Raw genomic sequence first — 5,958 nt, 5'->3', positions numbered from 1 at the left:
AAAGATTTTGTTTATTTGACAGAAAGAGATCACGAGTAGACAGAGAGGCAGGCAGAGAGAGAGAGGGAAGCAGGCTCCCCGCTGAGCAGAGAGTCTGATGCGGGGCTCAATCCCAGGACCCTGAGACCATGACCCGAACCAAAGGCAGCGGCTCAACCCATTGAGCCTCCCAGGTGCCCTAGGACACCACATATTTGAAATCAGTCTGTACTCTATGGTTTCTGGCATCTGTTCCCTCAACATAATGCTTTTGAAATTCATCCGTGTTGCAACTCATTTGCCCTTATTTCTGTAGGATTTCAGCATGGGGAAGGACCCCGCTTTGTCTATCCATTCGTTTGCTGGTGGGCATTTGCTTTGTGATCAGTTTCGGGCTACTATAAGCGAAGCTGCCCCAAAAATCTTGAAGAAAGGGAGAGGAAGGAAAGGGATAGAGAGGATCAGATTATAACCTACTGAAAAAAATAGGAACCCATAAGTCAAACTGACATAAATATATAAATACATTGCAGGTTTGATGAGGAGTATGGTGTTTGCATCCCCTTACACACCTTTCCACAGAGTCCAAAGGGAAAACTAGTGACTCCCCAGCAGAGAGACTTGGCAGACATCCCTTCGTCAGGTGACCCAAGTGAACATCATCATTTATGGGGCAAACTGAAATCCTCCGCCAACCCGATAGGATGCGATGAGATCTCAGCTTCGCTCCCGAGACATCCTCTCAACGATCCCTGACCTTAATCGAACCATAAGGAACATCTGAAAAACTGCTATGGAAGGACGTACTACAAAATGACTGGTCTGTAACCTTCAGGAGTGCCAAGGGCATGCAAATCAAAGAAAGAGGGAGGAATGTTCCAGAAGGAAGTTGAGGAGAATTGACAACCAAGGAAACTCAGATTCTGGATGGGTTCCCTTGCTATAAAGGACACTATTATTGTCACTGGGAAGATCTGAACGGGATCCCAAGATCAAATGACAACCACCTATGGATGTGATTTTTTTAAAGATTTTTAATTTATTTATGACATAGATACTGAAAAAGGAACACAAGCCATGGGGGAGCTGGAGAAGGAGAAGCAGACTCCCCGCTGAGCAGGGAGCCTGATGTGGGGCTCAATCCCAGGACCCTGGGATCATGACCTGAGCCAGAGGCAGACACTTAACCACTGAGCCACTCAGGCGTCCCTGGATATGATTTCTTGACATTGGTCCCTGGGGTCTGGTTTCCTAGAAGGATATCTCAGTTGGAAGGAAATACACCCTAATGTGCTCTCGAGTCATGGAGCATCCGGGTCGCGACCTACAGGCAGATCGCTCAGGATGGATGCTTCTTTGTATTATATGTGGAAACTTCCTGTAAATTCGAAATTATTAAAAAAATATATGATTAAGCTTTTCCTGCCCTTGAGGAAACCCGATTTTCAGCAGCCATCGGTCCTTTCTGTGTTCACTTCTAAGGGTGTGTGAGGACAGGGGTCACCAGAGTTGGGCTTCTTTTTGGTGGTGTTGGGGACCAGGTCAACTGCTAAAGGTTAGCGTCGCCCTTCGTGTTTTTAGCCTGGCAGGTCAGCAACCCGAGGCACTCTTCTGGATGCTGGAGATGCAGCCCAGCATGAACAAGGCAGACAAAGGCTCCTGCCCTCAAGGTGCATATAGCCTGGAAGGTACAGACGGCCAGTAGACAAGATGAACAAGTAAGATGTGTACTACGGAGAGAAAGCCACAAAGGCTGGTGATGGAGAATGAAAATTAGCTACCGGCCCTGAGCAAGAAGATCTGAGGGGTGTGAGTGTGCACGTGTGCATGCGTGCATGTGTGTGTGTGTGTTTTAGCCACGCCGCCTATGAAATGCCTGTTAAGTACCTAAGGGGTGGAGTCAGAGTTCAGAGGAAGGGTCCAGGCTGGATATCAGAATTTGGGCATCAACTAGATGAACGACTGCAAAGACATGGATGAGTTCTGGGCAGATCCGAGGACTGCCACGCTTCACAGTGGAAGGGGTGGTGTGTAGACAGGCCCCGTCACTGGCCCCAGATCACATGGCTGGGAAGTCGTGGAGCTGGGATTCAAACCCGGGGCAGACTGGTGCCCCTGCTGGAAGCGGCCATAAAGTCTTTGCTGCTATTGACTCTGTGGCCTTGGGCAGGTCACCTGACCTTCCAGAGGCTGGGTGTCCTCATCTATCAAAGGAGAGGGGAGCAGTGTGAGAGCAGGGAAGGCAAGGATGGTGCAGGGAGCCTCGTGGTGCTCAGGCAGCTGGCCCAGACAGGTCACTGGCATGGTCCTGGGTTTGCCCTCTGCCCTTCTCCCCGTAGTCTTGGATACCTGCTCTCATTGGAACAGACCTGTCTTCTGGGCAGGGGTGGGGGCCAGTGAGACACATGGGCGGAGTCCACAAGTCAAGATAGCAATTTACAAGAAGCCACTGCCACCCAGCCCGGAATTCTGGGGTCAGGGTGACCTGCGGGCCCTCCCTGTGGGAACGAGATTCCACCAAGCAAATCCTTTCCAGCCAGTCACTGGGTGAACCTGGCATTTGAAGAAGGGAAATTAGAGAGTGACGCAGGGTCAGTGGGACCAGGCTGGGTAGGCTCAGCCAGTGCCCTGGCAAGGGTGCGGCTCCCAGGACGGCTCCAGACTGGCCAGGCCCCTTCCGCCAACTTAGTCTTTCTTTAGCCTCTTTAATATCTTTCCATCTGTCCAGGCCTGGTGGGGGCCCCACTGCCTCCGTGGCTTAGCACTTCCACTTTGGGGCATCCAGAGGCTTCACAGTGTAAATGCCAATGGCTCCTGTCACATGGGGGCTGGGCAGGTGCCTGGCCACAGGACTTCCTGTCCTCATCCACCCCTCCCCTGCCAGTTGGCAGCAGGAGGCCTCCAGCTGGCCATGCTCACAGTGGAGAAGTCAAATTTTCAGTCTCCCCCAGGAGGATGGCTCTGGGCTGTGCCCTCTGCCCAGCTTAGCCCTAGCCACCCTTAATCTAGGCTCCATCAACACCCTGAGCCCCGACTCAGCTGTGCCAAGAGCTCCGGCCCACCCTGAGTAGCCAGCAATGCAGGGGGCTGGGGGAGAGGCAAATCCGGAACTGGGGAGCCTGAGAGGATACTGTGCTGGGATCTACACTCTCTTCCTTGCTGGGCTGTAGGCCTGGCCTGCTCCCTTACAAGTCACTGCCCAGAACACCTGGCCTGACCCCGAGCCGTGAATAAGTGGAGTGTGCCAGCATCTGGGGAGTCTGGGGGCTTTATAGGAGTGGGGACTTGGGTGTCAGTCCCAGGGATCTGTGTTGGGGTGAACTCTGGAAAGCTTGGAATGGGGAGGACACTGGTGCCTGCATGGTTGGGCTTGAGGCCTGGGCATCAAGACCAACACAAGGCTGAGGCTGCCCATCGCAAGCAGATGGGTTTCCCTCATTTTCCTTTACATTTCCCATTGCATGTCTCCTATGGACATCCAGTGGGGGAGAGGGTGGCAAAGGCAATTTCAGTGTTTCTGGGATGTAATTGGAGTATTTGGAGCCAAGCGCTATAAAAGTCTGGGAAAGATCGTTTAGTGATAAATCAGAAACTAACAAAACCAAAGCAATCATTTGCTAGTTGTGTCTGCAAGAGGGACAGGGCAAGGGGAATTCGGATCCAGACCCAGCCTATGTGCCTGGGTCTGTTTTATTTGGGGGGTGGTGAGACTGCCCACCCACTCCCCCTCCAACCCCAATTGGCTTCCAGAGGGGGAAGTGGGGAAAGCAGGTGCCCACAGTGGGAGGAGCTTTGGTCTGGAAGATCTAAACACCCGGTCTGCCTGTTACACACACACACGCTCTTGGCAAATCACTGTGCCTCAGTTTCCCATATGTGGAAGGAATAAGCACCATGTCTCCTACCCAAGGTCAAGGAGGGCAAATGAGGTAAGCACGTGTGTTGGGGTTAGCTGGACCACAGTCCTTGCGATCATCCACAATCTCCCCATCTCCCCTGAATCATCCTTTATGGTGTGCCTATTCTGTGCCAGGCCCTGGGGATAAGGAGAAACCAAGGCAGAAACAGGGCTCTTCCTGGAATCCATCTATCCACGAGGCCCTCTAGCCCGCAGGAGCCTTTTCCCGGCTCCGCCTCTCCCCGGGTCCCCCTCTCCCCTTCCCACCAGCACTTTGCACTTACTGGTTCCACATTTCCTAACCAGCCCTTTCCCCTAACATACCGCAACCTACCCTTCCTGTCTCCACTGCCCAAGGGGACACCTTCAGGCACCATCTCGGTGCCTCTGCCATCGTCGTTGGCAACTTAACTTCTGCGGGTCTTCATTTCTCACCCGGGGAGCTGGATGAGGGCTCTGGCTCAAGTCCCGATTCGCTGTCCTAGGGGTCACCTAACCTGTCTCAGTTTCCCTACGTGTGAGGAAGAACTACAACGGTCCCCACCTCCTGGGGGGTAGTTGTGAAGAGTCGATGAGATCCGGCACCAAAACGCTGAGAACGGTGCCCGCCGTCCAATAAAGACTGTCTACAGGGTACTCTCATTACTGTTACTTTGTAGCCATTATTATCAGGCTGCAGGACCCAAAGGGCAGCGCTTCGCACGCTTCGCCCTCTTCCCACAGCTCAGCGCCTGGAGCGTGCCAGACCCTGGACATCTTCCGCACCTGCCCCGGGTCCGGGACGGGGGTGCGGCCGCGGCTCCGGCGCGGGCACTGCCCAACGAGGGAGGGAAGCGGAAGTAGCCCCGTTTCTCGGAGAGACCGGCAGGCACACAGTAGGTGCTCAGGGCACGGCCGGCTGACACCAGGAAGCCAGTGGCCGGTGAGTGCACGCTCCCTGCCCCCTCCCTCCACACTCCGGGCGGGCGGCCCACACGGTAAGGGTGTATCCGCGCCCGACGACACCCACTCCCACAACAAAGACGCTCGCCTCCGTGGCGGCCGCCTCCCCTCGGGGGCCGCCGGCACACGCAGCGGCCGAGGGGCCCGCGCATCCCCCGGCGCTGCCCCTAGTCCAGGGTCGGAAGCCGTCACCCGCGGGCACAACCGCGCCCAGGAGCCGGCCGGAGCCGGGGAGGCGCCTGAGGGGCGCGCGGCGACGCCGCCTCCAGCCGCGATTTAAAGGGCAGCGAGGGGCGGAGGGATCCCTGCCGACACTCAGCAAGGATCCCTCCGCCGCGGACGACGCGAGGCGACGGCTCCTCACGGCTCTTCACGGGTCTTCACGGCTCTCCACGGCTCTTCACGGGTCTTCACGGCTCTCCTCGGCTCTTCCTAAATTCGCTTTTTGTCCCTCCGCCGCCGCGAGCACCCAGCGAGGAACTCGTTTCTTTTCCGTTTCTCCGCCTCCCCCGCCCCCCCTCCGCGCGTCCCGTAAAAGCAACAGAGGCGGCAGGGGTGGCGCGAGCCGGCTGGTGTCCCTCCGCCCGGCCGAGGGCACTCCTTTTCGTGTCCTTCCACCGTTCCCGGGCGGCGTCCGGACGGCTCACCGGGGGCGGCGACGCGTCTGCGGCGCGGGAGGCGAGGCTCCGGGGCTATGAGGTGAGAGCGCTCGGACACCGGAGGCGGCGCGCGCGGCGCCAGGACCCGGGACGCGGACCCCCGGCGAAGGCGGCCTTGGGGACGCCGCGGCCGCGCGAGAGGCGAGGTGAGGCCGGGCGTGGGGACGCGGGGGCGCGGCGCGATGGGGGCGGGGGACTCCGGCCGCGGCTGGGACTTATTTCCCGACAGCGGATGGAGCGGGCGGTGCTGCGGCCGGCGCCGCCATCTTGGATTTTACTCTCCATTTTTCTCGGGAATTATTTTTTGGTGATTAATTTTTTGGGGGGCCGGGGAAGTGCCGCCCGGCAACGCGGATCCCGCAGCGCAGCGGCCGGGCCGCGGGGCCGCGTTGCGCCCCGAAGAGCAGCGGGCGGCGCCCGGTGGTGAGCGGGGGGCGGGTGCGGCGCGGGCGTGCGGGGGCGCCGGGCGGCGGCGGCGGC

The 5,958-nt window shown here is 57.7% G+C and overlaps 1 protein-coding gene across 1 annotated transcript in view; it reads left to right on the top strand.

The window, feature by feature from the left end:
• Positions 1-5,521: 5,521 nt before the first annotated feature.
• Positions 5,522-5,958, top strand: part of KMT5B (lysine methyltransferase 5B) — a 50,658-nt gene continuing 50,221 nt past the window's right edge. Inside the window, exon 1 of the mRNA XM_032879670.1 lies at positions 5,522-5,624. The gene's annotated coding sequence lies outside the window, so the exon portion shown is untranslated. The remainder of the gene's footprint in view (positions 5,625-5,958) is intronic.

The sequence above is a fragment of the Lontra canadensis genome, unplaced genomic scaffold (assembly GCF_010015895.1).
Source record: "Lontra canadensis isolate GAN:19392208 unplaced genomic scaffold, GSC_riverotter_1.0 scaffold66, whole genome shotgun sequence".
In the NCBI taxonomy this organism is placed as follows: Eukaryota; Metazoa; Chordata; class Mammalia; order Carnivora; family Mustelidae; genus Lontra; species Lontra canadensis.
The sequence above is the reverse complement of the archived record's forward strand: the minus strand, read 5'-3'. Positions and strand labels throughout refer to the sequence as shown.